The sequence below is a fragment of the Giraffa tippelskirchi genome, chromosome 2 (genome assembly GCF_054371585.1).
Source record: "Giraffa tippelskirchi isolate mGirTip1 chromosome 2, T2T-mGirTip1v1.2.pri, whole genome shotgun sequence".
NCBI lineage: Eukaryota > Metazoa > Chordata > Mammalia > Artiodactyla > Giraffidae > Giraffa > Giraffa tippelskirchi.
In genome coordinates, this window is record NC_137276.1 from 238,058,364 (window position 1) to 238,075,990 (window position 17,627).

General features: G+C 42.4%; 2 long non-coding RNA genes and 1 pseudogene across 2 annotated transcripts; 1 reads left to right on the plus strand and 2 right to left on the minus strand.

Annotated features, from left to right (window-relative positions):
* Positions 1-2,002: 2,002 nt before the first annotated feature.
* On the minus strand, positions 2,003-7,522 carry LOC145533074 (uncharacterized). Its single transcript, XR_014073796.1, has 2 exons — positions 7,466-7,522; positions 2,003-5,773 (listed from the first exon to the last, which is right to left on the minus strand). It is a non-coding gene; the product is annotated as an uncharacterized LOC145533074 (long non-coding RNA).
* Positions 7,523-7,560: 38 nt separating this feature from the next.
* On the plus strand, positions 7,561-14,832 carry LOC145533075 (uncharacterized). Its single transcript, XR_014073797.1, has 2 exons — positions 7,561-7,688; positions 12,545-14,832. It is a non-coding gene; the product is annotated as an uncharacterized LOC145533075 (long non-coding RNA).
* A 1,618-nt stretch (positions 14,833-16,450) lies between these two features.
* Positions 16,451-17,405, minus strand: LOC145539657 (nuclear receptor subfamily 2 group C member 2 pseudogene; annotated as a pseudogene).
* Positions 17,406-17,627: the final 222 nt, after the last annotated feature.

Consider the following 17,627-nt stretch of genomic DNA (forward strand, 5'->3'; position numbering starts at 1 on the left):
ATACACAAAACAATTTAAGTTCTGCAGTAATTAATCATAATAGAAAGTGGTTATTCCCCTTATCTCTTTTGTAAAGTACATTATTCCTGCAAATCTCAGGAATTACTTATTGCTATGGTTTGAATGTTTGTGTTCTCCCCAATTCATAGTTGAAATCCTAATGCTTAATGTGATGGTATTGGGAAATGGGGGTCTCTGGGAGAAGACAGAGCCCGTATGAGTAGGATTAACGTGCTCACAAGAGAGACCCCACAGAGCTCCCTGGCCCTCGCCACCATGTGAGGACACAGCAATAAGCCCGGCTGTGAACCCGGAAGCTCTCACTAAACATAGACTCTGCCATGATCCTGGGCTTCCCAGCCTCCGGAACTATGAAAAATAAACTTCTGTTGTTTATAAGCCCCCCAAGAATGTACTGTTTCATTATGGCAGTTTGACTGGACTAACACACTCAAGTGAAATAATTTATAGTACACTGATAGTAGTCTATAAACAAAGAGGAAAAGGTATACATGGGGCTGTGGACAATTTATAAGATTATATGGAAATGAATATTGCCAAGTGAGAATTAGAAAATGAGTGTTACTAGTTGAGGAAGCTGGAGAAGGCAATGGCACCCCACTCCAGTACTCTTGCCTGGAAAATCCCATGGATGGAGGAGCCTAGTAGGCTGCAGTCCATGGGGTCACTGAGTCGGACACGACTGAGCGACTCCACTTTCACTTTTCACTTTCATGCCCTGGAGAAGGAAATGGCAACCCACTCCAGTACTCTTGCCTGGAGAATCCCAGGGACGGGGGAGCCTGGTGGGCTGCCGTCTATGGGGTCGCACAGAGTCGGACACGACTGACGCGACTTAGCAGCAGCAGCAGCAGCAGCAGTTGAGGAAGCTAGTAAACATGAGGAAACTGTTAAAAGGCAGAGACTGCTCTTGCCCACCTGATACTCCTTCTCTCTTAATGATTGAACCTTGGTGCTGTGCTGGGCGGAGAAGGCAATGGCACCCCACTCCAGTACTCTTGCCTGGAAAATCCCATGGATGGAGGAGCCTGGTAGGCTGCAGTCCATGGGGTCGCGAAGAGTCGGACACGACTAAACGACTTCACTTTCACTTTTCACTTTAATGCATTGGAGAAGGAAATGGCAACCCACTCCAGTATTCTTGCCTGGAGAATCCCAGGGACGAGGAGCCTGGTGGGCTGCCGTCTACGGGGTCACACAGAGTTGGACACGACTGAAGTGACTCAGCAGCGGCAGCGGCTGTGCTGGGCTTAGTAGCTCAGTTGTGTCAGACTCTTTGTGACCCTGTGGACTGTAGCCTGCTAGGCTTCTCTGTCCATGAGATTCTCCAGGCAAGAACAGTGGTGTGGGTTGCCATGCCCTGCTCCAGGGGATCTTCCCAACCCAAGGATCGAACCCAGGTCTCCTTCATTGCAGACGGATTCTTTACTATCTGAGCCACCAGGGAAGCCCTATTGAACTTTTCCATTGTTGAGATAACAATATGCTCAGCTATAAAGAGCATTTATAATCTCCCTGTCACAGAAATACCTAATGTGAGTGAGTTTCCTTATTTGGGAAACTATGTAAATTCTGTAACCTGTTTTCTTAAACTTCTGTCTTAAGAGTCTAAATTTTAAACCAGGTACAGCAAAAAGGGTTTCATCTCTCATACCGCATTTCATCTTGCTGTAATTACTTGTATCAATGTCTGTCTTTTCTAAAATGTGTACACTCTCTGAGGACAGGGGCTGACTATAGCTTGTTTTACAGTGGAACTCAGAAGAGGCAGAGAATAAATATTTGTTGGATGAATAAATGAATGAACAAATGAATTAATAAATGAACGAACGAATGAATGAAGCGATGACTATCTGAATTTTGTGTTGAGAAGGATTCAGAGTTATTATTTTACTTAGGGGAAATAATGTCATTACCCATTTGTTAGGACTGTCATAGGCTGTCATTGTCATTAGGGCTTTATGTTGTAAACACAAGTCACTAACATTATGCTATTTTATTTCAAAGTTTGATTTTGTGTTAAGTGTTGATGTAATAACCATTAAAAGAATAATAAAAACATTAAAGTTGAAATAAAACTGGTTTGTTTAGTTCAATCTCCTTCAAATTGTAGATCTGGGAAATTAAGTGCTTTATTGAAAGTCTCACAGCTTCTTGAAGTGATTTCTTGTATTTTTTCTCCCACATGTTGCTGCCTCACCTTATTAACCCCTTCATCTCCCTAATTTAACTACCAGTTAGAGTCATATGGCAGTTATTCCAGCACAAGGGAGAGAGAGAGAAAACAATGTCAGAGATTATTTTGAAATTACATGAAAAGTCCTGAAACTCTGAAACTCTGAAGTTTCAGTTCCTCTCCTTTTCCAATACCCGCTCACTCCAATTTTTGTAAAGTAAAACTAATAGTAAGTGCACAACTTACTATTGATTAGTTTTTCTTTTCACTTTTTTAACTTTCTGAATCACATACATTCAATTCTATCCATTTTTGATGAGAAGCATGGTTATTCAACTTTTGTTTCTGTTACACAAAATATTATACAGTATTTACATTTTGGCTTATCCTTAGAAATTTTAATTTCAATTAATGTTGCTACTTTATAATTTCTTTTGGGAAACCTTTCATCCAATAAATACGATCTTTTTTGCCCTACAAACCGCTGAAAGACTATAGAACTGTGGACTGAGAAAAGGTCAGTTTTTTCTTTTTTTTAAATTGAAGTAAGTATAGTTGATTGACAATGTGTTCATGTCAGCTGTCCAGCAAAGTGATTCAGTTATACATATATACTTTTTAAAATTCTTTTCCATTGTAGCTTATCACTAAGTATTGAGTATAGTTCCCTGTGCTATACAGTAGGTCCTGTTGGTTATATGATATGTATAGTTGTGAGTGTACAGCAAGGTTCGATGCTGTAAACAGCGATATTGCATAGGAACCTGGAATGTTAGGTCCATGAATCAAGGCAAATTGGAAGTGGTCAAACAGGAGATGACAAGAGTGAACATTGAGATTCTAGGAATCAGTGAACTAAGATAGACTGGAATGGGTGAATTTAAGTCAGATGACCATTATATCTACTACTGTGGGCAGGAATCCCTTAGAAGAAATGGAGTAGCCATCATAGTCAAAAAAAGAGTCTGAAATGCAGTACTTGGATGCAATCTCAAAAATGACAGAATGATCTCTGTTCGTTTCCAAGGGAAACCATTCAATATAATGGGAATCCAAGTCTATGCCCCTACCAGTAACGCTGAAGAAGCTGAAGTTGAACAGTTCTATGAAGACCTATAAGATCTTCTAGAACTAACACCCAAAAAAGATGTCCTTTTCATTATAGGGGACTGGAACGCAAAAGTAGGAAGTCAAGAAACACCTGGAGTAACAGGCAAATTTGGCCTTGGAGAACAGAATGAAGCAGGGCAAAGGTTAATCGAGTTCTGCCAAGAGAACGCACTAGTCATAGCAAACACCCTCTTCCGACAACCCAAGAGAAGACTCTACAATGGACATCACCAGATGGTCAACACTGAAATCAGATTGATTCTATTCTTTGCAGTCAAAGATGGAGAAGCTCTATAGAGTCAGCAAAAACAAGACTGGGAGCTGACTGTGGCTCAGATCATGAACTCCTTATTGCCAAATTCAGACTGAAATTGAAGAAAGTGGAGAAAACCACTAGACCATTCAGGTATGACCTAAATCAAATCCCTTATGACTATACAGTGGAAGTGAGAAATAGATTTAAGGGACTAGATCTGATAGACAGAATGCCCGATGAACTATGGATGGAGGTTCATGACATTGTACAGGAGACAGGAATCAAGACCTTCCCCAAGAAAAAGAAATGCAAAAAAGCAAAATGGCTGTCTGAGGAGGCCTTATAAATATCTGTGAAAAGAAGGGAAGCAAAAAGCAAAGGAGAAAAGGAAAGATATACCCATTTGAATGCAGAGTTCCAAAGAACAGCAAGGAGAGATAAGAAAGCCTTCCTCAGTGATCAATGCAAAGAAATAGAGGAAAACAATAGAATGGAAAGACTAGAGATCTCTTCAAGAAAATTAGAGATACCAAGGGAACACTTTATGCAAAGATGGGCTCAATAAAGGACAGAAACAGACCTAACAAAGGGACCTAACAGAAGCAGAAGATATGAAGAAGAGGTGGCAAGAATACACAGAAGAACTATACAAAAAATATCTTCATGACCCAGATAATCACGATGGTATGATCACTCACCTAAAGCCAAACATCCTGGAATGTAAAGTCAAGTGGGCCTTAGGAAGCATCACTATGAACAAAGCTAGTGGAGGTGATGGAATTCCAGTCGAGCTATTTCAAATCCTCAAAGGTGATGCTGTGAAAGTGCTGCACTCAATATGCCAGCAAATTTGTAAGACTCAGCAGTGGCCACAGGACTGGAAAAGGTCAGTTTTCATTCCAATCCCAAAGAAAGGCAATGCCAAAGAATGCTCAAACTACCACACAATTGCACTCATTTCACATGCTAGTAAAGTAACGCTTAAAATTCTCCAAGCCAGGCTTCAGCACTATGTAAACCGTGAACTTCCAGATGTTCAAGCTGGTTTTAGAAAAGGCAGAGGAACCAGAGATCAAATTGCCAACATCTGTTGGATCATTGAAAAAGCAAGAGAGTTCCAGAAAAAGATCTATTTCTGTTTTATTGACTATGCCAAAGCCTTCGACTGTGTGGATCACAATAAACTGTGGAAAATTCTGAAAGAGATTGGAATACCAGACCACCTGACCTCCCTCTTGAAAAACTTGTATGCGGGTCAGGAAGCAACAGTTAGAACTGGACATGGAACAACAGACTGGTTCCAAATAGGAAAAGGAGTACGTCAAGGCTGTATATTGTCACCCTGCTTATTTAACTTATATGCAGAGTACATCATGAGAAACCCTGGGCTGGAGGAAGCACAGGCTGGAATCAAGATTGCCGGGAGAAATATCAATAACTTCAGATATGCAGATGACACCACCCTTATGGCAGAAAATGAAGAAGAACTAAAGAGCCTGTTGATGAAGGTGAAAGAGGAGAGTGAAGAAGTTGGCTTAAAGCTCAACATTCAGAAAACTAAGATCATGGCATCCGGTCCCATCCCTTCATGGCAGATAGATGGGGAAACAGTGGAAACAGTGGCTGACTATTTTTGGGGGCTCCAAAATCACTGCAGATGGTGATTGCAGCCATGAAATTAAAAGACGGTTACTCCTTGGAAGGAAAGTTATGACCAACCTAGACAGCATATTAAAAAGCAGAGACATTACTTTGCCAACGAAGGTCTGTCTAGTCAAGGCTATGGTTTTTCCAGTGGTCATGTATGGATGTGAGAGTTGGACTATAAAGAAAGCTGAGCGCTGAAGAACTGATGCTTTTAAACTATGGTGTTAGAGAAGACTCTTGAGAGTCCCTTGGACTGAAAGGAGATCCAACCAGTCCATCCAAAAGGAGATCAGTCCTGGGTATTCATTGGAAGGACTGATGTTGAAGCTGAAGCTCCAATACTTTGGCCACGTGATGTGAAGAGCCGACTCATTTGAAAAGACCCTGATGTTGGGAAAGATTGAGGGCAGGAGAAGATGGGGACAATAGAGGATGCAATGGTTGGATGGCATCACCGACTCAATGGACATGGTTTTGAGTGGACTCCGGGAGTTGGTGATGGACAAGGAGGCCTGGCGTGCTGCGGTTCATGGGGTTGCCAAGAGTTGGACATGACCAAGCAACTGAAGAGAGAGAGAGAGAGAGAATATGTTAATCCCAAACTGCTAATTTATCCCTCTGTTCCCACCCCAAGAAAAGGTCAGTTTTGACTAAGTTGGTACCATGTGTCAGAATAAGGGAGGGGCTGACAATGAGAAAGAGGCAAACAGCAAAGCAGGTATGACAACCAGAATATGGTATTTAGAATAGGCAAGATATACCCACGCACTTGTGAAACCCCACACTATTTTTTAGATCATGTATGGGAGTGTTATTATATGAGCATGGTTAGCTACACCGTAAAGTATACTGGCCTCATGTGCAATGTGAAATAACAGGAAAAAATGCTGACATTATTTTCCAGCAGTTTTGTGTTTTAAATATTGTTTCTCTTTAAAAATTTAAAGAGAAATGCAGTGTTTCTTAATAATTTCAGACTTTGGTCATGATTTAGTATAAAGTTATAAAATAAAAATAAAATATGGTTGACTCAGGACACTTGTAGATTATCCTATCAAATTGCCTCAGTGGCAGGACATTAAATAGTATATTATTCCTTTTAAGGTGCTCACATGCTTACTTGCTCAGTCGTGCCCGACTATTTGCAACCCTATGGACTGTAGCCCACCAGACTCTCTGTCCACGGGGTTTTCCAGGCAAACATACTGCAGTCGGTTGTCATTTCCTTTTCCAGGGGATCTTCTAGATCCATCGATAGAATCCATGTTACCTGCACTGCAGGCGGATTCTTTACCGCTGAGCCATTGGGGAGGCCCAGTAGTATCTTGGGGCATACTAAATCGAATTCCAGCCATAAAGGGTCACAGAACTGGAACTGTGAATTGGAAGGGTTCTTAGGTAGTACCTGGTCCACAACCTTCACCTAAGGAACTCAGAAGTAGGCAAGTAAGTGTGGCCCCAAATCTACGAAATCGATTCGAGGGCTCAATGTTTAACAGCAATTCTCATTTTGAACTCTCAAGTTTTTCTTACAATGTCATTTGAGTTATGTAACAACTGTTGCCTGTAAAAACCATTTTTTTCTTCCTTCCAGAGATTTAGGAATTCGGTTCTTTGCCAAGGTGTATTAGAGCCTTCTTTTAAATTCTAAAGTTGACTCTCAGGGCCCTAGGTGTTAACACCTCGTGCTCATACCTTGTCCTTTCACAGGTGTAATCTGTTTACCACCTCCCAAGTTTGAGAACACTAATGTTCTAGAAACTTGGGTTTGAGCACACTAATGTTCCAGAAACTTGGATTTGAGCCTGAGTTTGATCCCTGGGTTGGGAAGATCCCCCTGAGAAGGGAATGGTCCACTCCAGTATTCTTGCCCAGAGAATTCCACGGACAGAGAAGCCTGGCGGGCTGCAGAGTGGGACAGACTGAGCGACCAACACTTTCACTTTTCACAGTAATGGGGGGCCTGGAGTGCTGCGATTCATGGGGTCGCAAAGAGTCGGACACGACTGAGCAACTGAATTGAACTGAAGAGGCCCTGAAATTGGCTCCATCTCCTGTAAGCACTTCTTATGCACCCTCCCCCAGTCTCTGGCTCTTCCTCGAGGTTCTCACACCCCAACCCTCCCGACAAGTCCGTTTCTCGGAATCCTAGGAAGAGTGTGAAGGTAGATGAGGACGCTGAGGTTATGACGCCAAGAGACCTGCCTTTGGACTGACCCCTGGGTTTGGGAGATTTGTTCATCTTTTCATCTCACCGAAACAGCAAAGTCGTCTCCCGGCAACCTTTGCGGGCCCTTCCGGTTCCGATCTGTGATAGTCACGTGACCGCGAGAGAGGGGTATAAAGAGCGGAAGTCGGCCCCAGGGAAGGACGCAGCCGCCCAGCCAGCCCTATAGCCGTAGCTGCGCGTGTGTGCCTTTTGACGGTGGTTAGCAGACCCTGTCAGATTGGAAGAATGGACCTGTGCCCAGAGGGAAGGTAAGTTCTGTCTAACCTAAGAGATTGATTGAGACTGTTGGATACTGAAACTCTTTCACTGGGGAACATGGCAAAAACAGGCACGGACCTTACTGTGTCTCCATGACTCACCTTCTTCCTCGTGTTTGTTAGTTCTCTGAGTAGTTCTGATATTCATCAGATTCTTTGTTGTTGTTTAGTGGCTAAGTTGAGTCCATCTCCTTGTGACCCCATGGAGTGAAGCCTGCCAGGCTCCTCCGTCCATGACGTTGCCCAGGCAAGAATCCTGGAGTGGGTTGCCATTTCTTTCAGGGGATCTTCCCCACCCAGGGATGGAATTCTGCAGGCGTCTTGAATTGCAGGCGAATTCTTTGACCGCTGAGCCACCAGGGAAGCAAGTGCACATATACCACCAGTGGGTCTTGTTGAAATGCAGCTTCTGGCTCAGTATATTTGAGGTTAGGTCCCAGATTCTGTAGTTTTAACAAGTTCCCAGATGTTGCTTATTTGTCGCTGATCTACGGAGCACACTTTGAGGAGCAAAACTCTAAGACATTCATCGGCAAACACTGCGTTGGGATCACCTGGGGATATTACCTTCTAGGGCCATCCCCGGATATCTTGATTAGGTGAGTAGAGAGATGCAGTGATGCTAAGACACTAGGGATTTTTAAAAGCTTCCAAGTGATTCAGTCAAATCTTAGAACCACTGAGATAAGCCACCGATTCTAGGGCACTTAGTGGCTTCGGCTACTCACCCTCTTGACCGCTTGGGTTTTAAACCCTTTTTGGAGAGTGATCTACCTTCCTGCCTCCACCTGGAAACAGATTTACTCCATTTAAAAGTAGATTAGAGGCATGGTTCTCCTACCACTTAAATCCCACTCCTGGGCATATACTCAGACAAAACTATAATTAGAAAAGATACCTCATGTACCTCAATGTTCATAGAAACACTATTTATAATAGCCAAGACATGGAAGCTACCTAAGTGTCCATCAACAGAGGATTGAATAAACAAGATGTGGTACATATATACAATGGAATATTACTCAGTCATAAAAAGAATGAAAATTTGCAGCAACATGGATGAACCTAGAGATGATCCTACTAAGTCAGGCAGAGAAAGGCAAATACCATAGGATATCCCTTCTATGTGGAATCTAAAATACTATAAAAGTGCCCTAGAGCTGATTGGTTCAAGATGCCGGAGTAGAAGAGCGTGTGCTCATCTCTTCCTGAGAGAGCACCCAAATCACAACTAGCTGTTGAACAACCATGGACAGGAGGATGCTGGGATGCCTCTCATCCAGAGGCAAAGGAGAAGCTGCAACCAGATGGCAGGAGGGGCACAATCATAATAAGGTCAAATCCCACACCCGGCAAGTGGGTGATCTACAAAATAAAGAACAATAATACCAAAGAAGTTCTTCCACTGTTGTGAAGGTTCTGAGACCCACGTCAGGTTTTCTAGCCTGGGGATACAGCAAAGGGACTAGGAGCCCCCAGGAAATCTGATGTTGAAGGCCAGTGGGGTTGGATTACAGGACTGGGGGAAATGAGACTCCACTCTTGGAGGGCACACACAAAATCCTGGGCTCACTAGGACCCGGGGGGGAAGGAGTAGTAACCCCACAGGAGACTGAACCCAACATACCTCCTAGTGTTGGAGAGTCTCCTGAAGAGGCGTGGGTTGGCAGTGGTTCACCACACGGATGGAGATACTGGCAGCTGCAGTCCTGGGAGTTGCTCACTGGGGGGAACCCTACTGGAGGATGCCATTAGCCCTACCATAGAGCCTGCAGACTCCAGGGCAAGGTTGCTTCAGGTCAAACCACCAAGATACGATGCAAAGGAATTTATTTACAAAGCAGAAACAGGCTCACAGAGGAAGAGAACAGACTTGTGGTTTCAAAGGGGAAGGGGTGGTGGGGGAGGGTTGGATTGGGAGTTTGGGGTTAGCAGATGCAAACTATTATATGTATGCTGTGCTAAGTCACTCAGTCGTGTCAGACTCTTTGCAGCCCTATGGACTGTAGCTACCAGGCTCCTCTGGCCATGGGATTCTCCAGGCAAGAGTACTGGAGTGGGTTGCAATGCCCTCATCCAGGGGATCTTCCAAACCCAGGTAACAAACTCATGTCTCCTGCATTGGCAAGAAGGTTCTTTACCACTAGCACCATCTGAGAAGCCCTCAAGTATTTTATGACTTCCCTGGTGGCTCAGACGGTAAAGCGTCTGCCTACAATGCAGGAGACCCGGAATCAATCCCTGGGTTGGGAAAGTGAAGAGCAACTTCACTTTCACTTTCAACTATTTTATATAGAGTGAATAAACAACAAGGTCCTACTGCATAGCACAGGACACTATGTTCAGTATCCTGTGGTAAACCTTAATAGAAAAGGATATGAAAAAGGATGTGTATATATATAATGTATAGCTGAGTCACTTTGCTATACAGCAGAAATTAACACAACATTGTAAATCAACTATAAAAAGTGAAAGTGAAAGTCGCTCAGTCGTGTTCAACTCTTTGCAACTCCATGAACTGTAGCCCACCTGACTCCTCTGTCCATGGTGTTCTCCAGACAAGAATAGTGGAGTGGGTTGCCATTCTCTTCTCCACGGGATCTTCCCAACCGAGGGATCGAACACAGGTCTCCCACATTGCAGGCAGATTCTTTACCATCTGAGCCACCAAGTAGAGCAGAAATTAACACAACATTGTAAATCAGCTGTACTTCAATAAAACTTTAAAAAACCTTATGTATTTTCTAGGGAAAAAATGACCTCTTACATGCTTCAGCACAATGATCAAAATCAGAAAATTTTACACTGATACAATACTGTTACCTAATCTACAACCTGTATGCAAATTTCATTGATTATTGCATTAACATTTTTTATAACTATAGATTTTCTCCAGTTCATAATCCATCTAGAAGTACTGTTAGTTTGTTCCTCAAGATTCAGTTTGATTTTAACTCCTTTGCTATTTTAAAGCCAGAGCAAGATGGCTGTCATCACTTCCCAAAGTCACAAAAGACAAAGTTAATAGGGTTTTTTGCCTTTTAAAATATAGCTTTATCTGTGCTATTTTGCCCACTTGCTGTCAAGGGCTTCACACATTAAAGAGGCCACAAATAAATTTTCTTCCACTTCTGTTCCAGCCTACATTTCCTCCTGTAATGACTGTGTTTGCATATAGGACTCTTCAGTTGGTGCCAAAATAGATGGGTCTCTGTTAAAAAGATTTAAAATCTCTGTTAAAAAGATTTAAAAAAGCTACTGACTGGGAGAAATATGTTTACAAACCACTCATGATTGATTGAATAATGGCTACTTAAAAATAACAAATCCTGATGCCTGGAACTTGTAAATGTTATTTTATTTGGGAAAAGGGTCTTTGTCGATGTAATTAAACTAAGGCTTTTGAGATAAGGAGATTATTTAGGTCATCCAGGTGGGCCCTAAATGCACCCAATTTTCCTTGTAAGAAAAAAGCTGAGGGAACTTTGACAAATACGTACAGAGAAGAGACGCCGGCGTGAAGACGGAGGCAGAGACTGGAGTGACGCAGCCGCCAGGGAAACACCCAGAGGAGAAGACCAGGGGAGGACAGAGCAGAGAGAGGGCAGGGGCCACGAGCGCGGGACGCCCGCAGCCACCAGAAGCTGGAGGAGGCAGAAGACAGCCTTTCTTCCAGAGGGAGAGCAACCCTGCTGACAGCTTCCCTTTGAGCTTCATGTATCTAGAGCTGCCAGGCAGTATTTCCATTGTTTTAAGACACACCGTTGGTGGTGATTTGCTCCAGCAGCCCTGGCGCTAATACAACACCTATCCAACAAAGGACTAGTGTTTTATTTTTTAATTTTTAAAATTTTCATTGGCTTGTTGATTAACAATGCTGTGTTAGTTTCAGGTGTACAACAAAGTGAATCAGTTATAGATATATCCCCTCTTTTTCACATTCTTTTCCCATATAGGTTATTACAGAATATTGAGTAGAGTTCCTGTGCTGTACAGTAGAAGGACTAGTATTTTAAACAATGAAAGAGCATCACAAACTCAACGGTAAAACGCAGTCTGATTAGAATGAGCAAAAACATATACAGACATTTCACTGACAAGGATAAACAGATGGCAAAAAAGCACAGAAAAGGGTGTTTAACAAGACTATCCATCAAGGAAATGCAAATTGAAACAAAAATTGGTACAAATGAATTTATTTACAAAATAGAAAGAGTTACAGATATAGGAAACAAATTTATGGTTATTAGGAGGGAAGAGCGAGGGATAAATTGAGAGTGAGGGATAAATTGGGAGTTTGGGATTGGTATAAACAGACTACTATATGTAGTAGTACATGTACTGCATGTACTACTGATACATGTAACAACTTGGATGAATCTCCAAGAAATTATGTCGGGTGAAAAAAGTTAATCCCAAAAGGTTACCTTGTGTATGACCTTAACTTATGTAACATTTTTTAAATAGCAGGATTTTGAAATAGAAGGCAAAGTAGCCATTGCCACTAAATAGAAAAGAAGATTGGGAGGGGTGGGAAGAAGGCGGGTATGATCATAAAAGCACAACATGAAGGGTCCTCATGATTTACCTTTTTTTCCCTTAAAAAATAACAACTTTATCAAGTTATAATTCACATTCCTTGCAATTCGCCCATTTAAAATGTATACAAATCAGTGTTTTTTAAGATATTCGCAAGTATATGCAGTGATTCTTATAATCAATTTTAGAACATTTTTGTCATTCTGAAAATAAACCCTGATAACTACTAAAAGTCATTCCCTATTTTCCAGCCACCCCGCCCATGGTCATAGGCAAACACTAATAAATTTGCTGTTTCTGTGTATTAGGAAACTATGATCCCACAGGTGCAGGGCAACTAAACCTGTGCACTCTGGAGCCTGGGCTGCAACTACTGAGCCTGTGTGCCACAACTAGGGAATCTGTGCCACAACGAAAGATTCCACGTGATGCAACAAAGATCTTGTGTGCCACAACTAAGACCCAACACAACAAAATAGATAAAGATAAGTAGTAAGCATGCAAGGTGGCAAGAATACATCAGAAGAACTATACAATAAAGATCTTAAATGACCCAGATAGCTACGATGGTATGATCACTCACCTAGAGCCAGACATCCTGGAATGTGAAGTCAAGTGGGCCTTAGGAAGCATCTCCACCAACAAAGCTAGTGGAGGTGATGGAATTCCAGTTGAGCTATTTCAAATCCTCAAAGATGATGCTGTGAAAGTGCTGCGTTAAATACGCCAACAAATTTGGAAAACTCAGCAGTGGCCACAGGACTGGAAAAGGTCAGTTTTCATTCCAATCACAAAGAAGAGCAATGCCAAAGAATGTTCAAACTACCATACAATTGCACTCATCTCACACACTAGTGAAGTAATGCTCAAAATTCTCCAAGCTAGGATTCAACAGTATGAGAACCATGAACTTCCAGATGTTCAAGCTGGATTGAGAAAAGGCAGAAGAACTAGAGATCAAATTGCCAACATCCGCTAGATCATTAAAAAGCAAGAGAATTCCAGAAAAACATCGACTTCTGCTTTATTGATTATACCAAAGCCTTTGACTGTGTAGATCACAACAAACTTTGGAACATTCTTCAAGAGGTAGGAATGCCAGACCACCTTACCTGCCTCCTAAGAAACCTGTATGCAGGTCAAGAAGCAACAGTTAGAACCAGACATGGAACAACAGACTGGTTCCAAATCGGGAAAGGAGTACATCAAGGCTGTATATTGTCACCTTGCTTATTTAACTGATAATGCAGAGTACATCATGTGAAATGCCAGGCTGGATGAAGCATAAGCTAGAATAAAGATTGCCAGGAGAAATATCAATAACCTCAAATATGCAGATGACACCACCCTTATGGCAGAAAGTGAAAAACTAAAGCCTCTTGATGAAAGTGAAAGAGGAAAGTGAAAAAGCTGGCTTAAAACTCAACATTCAAAAACCAAGAATCATGGCATCCAGTCCCATCACTTCATAGCAAATAGATGGGGAAACAGTGACAGACTTTATTTACTTGGGCTCCAAACGCACTGCAGATGGTGAGTGCAGCCATGAAATTAAAAGTCGCTTGCTCCTTGGAAGAAAAGCTTTGACCAAACTAGACAGCATATTAAAAAGCATAGACATCACTTTACCAACAAAGGTCCGTCTCATCAAAGCTATGGTTTTCCCAGTAGTCATGTATGGATGTGAGAGTCAGACTATAATGAAAGCTGAGCACCGAAGAATTGATGCTTTTGAACTGTGGTATTGGAGAAGACTCTTGAGAGTCCCTTGGACTGCAAGGAGATCCAACCAGTCCATCCTAAAGGAAGTCAGTCCTGAATATTCATTGGAAGGACTGATGCTGAAGTTCCAATACTTTGGCCACCTGATGCGAAGAACAGATTCACTGGAAAATACCCTGATGGTGGAAAAGACTGAAGGCATGAAGAGAAGGGGACAACAGAGGATGAGATGTTTGGATGGCATCACTGAGTCGATGGACATGAGTTTGAGCAAGCTCCAGGAGTTGGTGATGGACAGGGAGGCCTGGCGTGTTGCAGTCCATGGGGTCGCAAAGATTCAGACATGACTGAGCGACTGAACCAAAGCATGCAAGAGTTTTAGTGTATTTTACATACTTTCCTTATTTCAACTTGTAGTATTGATTTTTATTTCCACTAAATACTTAATCATAATGGCAAGGGTAAGTGAGAATTTGGTAAATAGGAATAATTTTAGGGGGAGTACTTTAAAAAACTTATCTACATGTTTGAATATAGTCTAATTAACATATAGTAAAAAGCATAGGTTATCTAACGACTTGAAATGTTAAAATCAAATCTTGTCTAAACAATATTTTTGCTAAAGAACAGCTGTTCTTAATAGGCAATAACTGCTTTTTTAAATATGAGAAAACCATCACCATCACAAACAATATTAACACAAATTATTATAATAAGTATGAGGCAAAAGGGCTTATAATCCTTTGGCTTTATTCTTCTTTGGAAGAGGTCAGGAGAATATTGGCTGGAATTCTGTCATCCTTATCTACTTACTTTACTGTGTTCTTGAAAACACTATTCATAAAACTTCTTAGGTGACAAGTTGAGCATTCAATGAAATGTTAATGGCAAATTATTTGCAAATGTCTATCTTAAGGTGTTTAAAAAATGAATTGGAATTTACCATGGAATATAAGGATTCTTTGGGCTTCACTGGTGCTTCAGTGGTAACGAAGACATGGGTTCTATCTCTGGGTCAGGAAGATTCCCTGGAGAAGGAAATGGCAACCCACTCCAGTATTCTTGCCTGGAATCCCACGGACAGAGGAGCCTGGTGGGCTACAGTCCACAGGGTCCCAAAAGAGTCGGACACAACTTAGCGACTAAACAGCAATAACAACAAATAAGGCTTCTTTGTTTTTCAAGAGCCTTATCTTGAAAGTTTTCTTTAATACTAGCCTCTGACATGATAAGGGTTTGTTTTTGTGCTTCGACAATTTCTAAATACAAACTGAGTTAGAAGATTGTTCCAAAAATCTCTGCTTCATCAGAAGGCTTTAGAACATTTCCTACAGCAGGAAAGAACCCTATTAATCTTTTAGCTGCTAATGTATGAATCATAACAGGTAAGAAAAAAACCAGGTGGAAAATGACTAACATACTGGAAATATTTGCATGCACAAAAATACCACTACTTCATTTTCTCTATCTGAGCAGCCCCGGGAGGATCCCTGTGCTTCCCCTTCTCAGCAGGTGTGTGGTGTGCTCTGTAGGTTGGCATCAGTGATCCAGCCATTATGCTCGGCCATCTGCTTAAGGATGTAGGGGATTATACTCTCTCTGGAAGCATTGCCCATGTGACCAGTAAAAAGCGTTCTTTGGTTATGTTAGCGCTCATCAGCCTGAGTGCCCACAGGTGGTTGAGGATCTGGGCCAGTCAGTAGGTGTCTTCCAAGTAGGTTTTCTGAACATAATCCTGCAACTCCGTCTACGCCTGTCTTCAAATTTTAAAATCTGGCTTGTGATGGGCAAATCTGGATTAGTTCAATTCAGTCGCTTAGTCATATCTGACTCTTTGAGACCCCATGGACTGCAGCACACCAGGCCTCCCTGTCCATCACCATCTCCCGGAGCTTCTCAAACTCATGTCCATTGGGTCAGTGATGCCATCCAACCATCTCATCCTCTGACGTCCCCTTCTCCTGCCTTCAATCTTTCCCACCATCAGAGTATTTTCCAAAGAGTCTGTTCTTTGCATCAGGTGGCTAAAGTATGGAGTTTCAGCTTCAGCATCAGTTCTTTCAATGAATATTCAGGACTGATTTCCTTTAGGATGGACTGGTTGGATCTCCTTGCAGTCCAAGGGACTCTCAAGAGTCTTCTCCAACACCACAGTTCAAAAGCATCAATTCTGCGGTGCTCAGCTTTCATTATAGTCTGACTCTCACATCCATACATGACTACTGGGAAAACCATAGCTTTGACGAGACAGACCTTTGTTGGTAAAGTGATGTCTATGCTTTTTAATATGCTGTCTAGTTTGGTCAAAGCTTTTCTTCCAAGGAGCAAGCGACTTTTAATTTCATGGCTACAGTCACCATCTGCAGTGATTTTGGAGCCCAAAAATAAAGTCTGTCACTGTTTACATTGTTTCCCCATCTATTTGCCATGAATTGATGGGACCGGATGCCATGATCTTAGTTTTTTGAATGCTGGATTCAAAAACCTAGATGCTAGGGACTAAGGAGAGCTATAGCTTTAAGATATGCATACTCATAGCTGTCTGTCCTCAGCTTTGCTCTTCTGTTACAGCTCCTGAAACTTCCAGGCGTGCTCCATGACTGACTTTATCCACTTGCCAGAAGGTTTATCATCCTGGGTATTGTTCTACAGCTGATTGACTATGGCCACAGTGTAGTGGGAGGCTTACGTTCTGGGCCAGGCCAAGGTTGAAGAGCTCATTTGAACAGGCTTGCACCAGGCTGCTTCGGTAATCCTGCCCAAGTGCCTGAAGAGCTAAGATTAACCTGGCTTAGTGCGTGGAGAGAAAGAACAGGCAGAAGTAGACTTGAGAGGTGATGCACGTTGAGGTACTCTGGGATTGGGCTGGTCACATGATGTGAATGCTTAAAAGAAGGAGGGCTTGGGCCCCAGTGATGAGTGTGGACTGGTCTCTAATGATGACATAGACGTTCCCTCCTCTGCTGGCATCTGTCTCACCTGCCAGTCTTGGAGGCGAGGAGCTGTCTTGAGGTTTTCAGTGTTTTAGCTAAAGTATCACATGCCTGAGTAATCTCACTTGCTGATTGATGCTCCTGGGGTATTTCTGAAGCATCACCACTGATAAGGGATTCACTTCAGTTGACAAAGGAGGTTACTTCATTTGCCAGTGTCCTCAGATCTGGCTTGTTTCAGCCTTGGAATCCACGGTTAGGAGAAGGGTACCATCCTCGTGTATGAAGAGTTGCACCCAGTTCACAAGCATCCTGGATCAAGACCTGTTTGTCTTGTTTCCCAATATCTGCCACGAGTGTGGGAGTGGCTATCAGACGATTTCTCAGATCCTTCTGGATAAAGGGTTTTCTCAGTTGCAGCAGCACAGTTGCTTGGTTTCTCCCTTTGCACCTCAAAGGGCTTCTGTTCACCAGTCCCAAACTCTTGATTTATCCCTCCCCTTTCGGTCACCATTAGTTTGTGAGTCTGGGAACTTTGATCTCGAACATCTACAGAGCGGCGTTCATGGGTGATGCTTGTGGTTCATCCCCTGTTTGTGGGCAAAGTGTGATTTCTTGCACATGGCCTTGTTAGTCATCAGATTCTATGCGTAGAGCAGAGTACTCAGCAAGGTCTTGTACACAGGAGATCTGTGGCAGAGTTTAGGGGCACTTTGACTGTTGACAGGTATTTCAT